This window comes from Triturus cristatus, chromosome 4_1 (assembly GCF_964204655.1).
Source record: "Triturus cristatus chromosome 4_1, aTriCri1.1, whole genome shotgun sequence".
Lineage (NCBI taxonomy): Eukaryota > Metazoa > Chordata > Amphibia > Caudata > Salamandridae > Triturus > Triturus cristatus.
Window position 1 is genome coordinate 136,573,204 of NC_140585.1, and position 2,500 is coordinate 136,575,703.

General features: G+C 39.9%; 2 non-coding genes across 2 annotated transcripts; both read right to left on the reverse strand.

The window, feature by feature from the left end:
- Positions 1–252: 252 nt before the first annotated feature.
- Positions 253–325, reverse strand: TRNAR-CCU (transfer RNA arginine (anticodon CCU)). Its single transcript has one exon. It is a non-coding gene; the product is annotated as a tRNA-Arg (tRNA).
- A 795-nt stretch (positions 326–1,120) lies between these two features.
- TRNAR-UCG (transfer RNA arginine (anticodon UCG)) lies at positions 1,121–1,193 on the reverse strand. The gene has a single exon. It is a non-coding gene; the product is annotated as a tRNA-Arg (tRNA).
- Positions 1,194–2,500: the final 1,307 nt, after the last annotated feature.

Here is a 2,500-nt window from a genome sequence, read left to right on the forward strand (position 1 = left end):
GGTTGTATAAGTTTTATGAATCCTGGCTTGACCTATTCAAGTAGCTGAAAGCCTGTCACCACCTCTAGAAACAAGATTCACACCAATCCAATTCATATCATTTTTTCCAAAGGAATATGTTCTGGCCGGTCGAAAATGCATCTAAAAAAAAATAGGCATTTAAAAATCTACTTTGCAGTTTCAGAACTGAGAGGAAGCATGTAATAAATCTACCTAATTTTCTGGAAAAGAAAGAGGGAGGATTTTTGTTATCACCTCAGATGGGACTCGAACCCACAATCCCTGGCTTAGGAGGCCAGTGCCTTATCCATTAGGCCACTGAGGTACACATGCTTAGCTCTATTCTATAGGCATTATTTAAATGTATTCTATGGTCAGACACCTGTGTGTGCTCACAGGGCATTTCTCACTTCTCTCTATAAGTAAACCTCCCATTTTCATCCTCTTCCATCCCCGACTTTAACGCTCTCTTCTATGCTATAATGGAGACTTTGCAATTTTAGCAAGTGGAGAGAAATTGGAGAACCACTTTCGACTCCACACTTCTTCTTCACTTACTTCTTTTCTCAATATACTGGGCTTAGAAAATGGTATCAAGCCATCCTTATCATCAGCAGGACACGGAAAGAGGCACCAAGTCTCCTACCCAAGTTCAACCACACTCTGCAACTTAACCATTGCACTACAAATTAGGCAACGGGGGCATCAGCAAAGGCAGCCAATGTGCCGATCCTTTATAGATTTTGTGTAGTACTTTTCTTACTCGGAGGCAAAATCAGCACTTTAACTGCCCAAATCATACAGATTTTACACATGTAGCACTCTATGCACACATAGGCACACACCTTGCAGTTCTTCTACACACACTTAAGCTAAAAACCCATTCTGTCACGTCAAAATTCTGCAAACCTATTACATATTCAGTGAATCGGCATAGAAGCACTTTTTAATGCCACTAAAATGCACAAGTAGTTAGACTGAAGATGCAACCTGAATGAGTTTACAGTATGTACTCCACTTTATTAATGATTAGTAATGAGAAAGTGAGCACTACAAGAGTATTGGAAAATACTTTTTCCACTCTGAATGTAAAGCAGATTGTGTGACCATTGGCCAGAATTGACCACGAAGGGACTTGAACCCTCAATCTTCTGATCCGAAATCAGACGCCTTATCCATTAGGCCACGCGGTCATCCGTTCACCTGAGATGATTTTTATCATGTAGGTGGTATGCACGGATGGAGAACATATTATTGAAAGGTATTCAGGTTTACATCCCATAGTGTTCTTTCAGCTCTTTTCGCTGGAAGCACTTTTTTGGAATCTATATATTGAGTATTTTATGAGTACGATATGCTTTTGTTTTCCTTTTTGCATACAAACCTCTTTCCTCATGAGTTTAAAGCTCATTTGTATGGTCTACATAGCTCTGGACGTTTCCAGACGTGGAGTGAAACTGTTTTGAAAGTAGGACAAATTGCTCCTTCCTGCATATGCTAATTTTTCACACTCACATAGGTTGTATAAGTTTTATGAATCTTGGCTTGACCTATTCAAGTAGCTGAAAGCCTGTCACCACCTCTAGAACAAGATTCACACCAATCCAATTCAAATCATTTTTTCCAAAGGAATATGTTCTGGCCGGTCGAAAATGCATCTCACAAAAATAGGCATTTAAAAATATACTTTGCAGTTTCAGAACACTAACATGACTGTGAAGTGTACACAAGTAAAATGGGACCGTTTCAAAGTACCTAATCCCTCATAAACTTCTGAGAGGAAGCATTTAATAAATCTACCTAGTTTTCTGGAAAAGAGAGAGGGAGGATTTTTTGTTATCACCTCAGATGGGACTTGAACTCACAATCCCTGGCTTAGGAGGTCAGTGCCTTATCCGTTAGGCACTGAGGAACACATGCATAGCTCTTTTCTAGAGACATTATTTAAATGTATTCTATGGTCAGACACCGGTGTGTGCACACAGGGCATTTCTCACTTCTCTCTATAAGTAAACTTCCCATTTTCATCCTCTTCCATCCCCGACTTTAACGCTCTCTTCTATGCTATAATGGAGACTTTGCAATTTTAGCAAGTAGAGAGAAATTGTAGAACCACTTTCGACTCCACACTTCTTCTTCACTTACTTCTTTTCTCAATATACTGGGCTTAGCAAATGGTATCAAGCCATCCTTATCATCAGCAGGACACGGAAAGAGGCACTAAGTCTCCTAACCAAGTTCAACCACACTCTGCAACTTAACCATTGCACTACAAATTAGGCAACGGGGGCATCAGCAAAGGCAGCCAATGTGCCGATCCTTTATACATTTTGTGTAGTACTTTTCTTACTCGGAGGCAAAATCAGCACTTTAACTGCCCAAATCATACAGATTTTACACATGTAGCACTCTATGCACACATAGGCACACAACTTGCAGTTCTTCTACACACACTTAAGCTAAAACCCATTCTGTCACGTCAAAATTCTGAAAACCTATT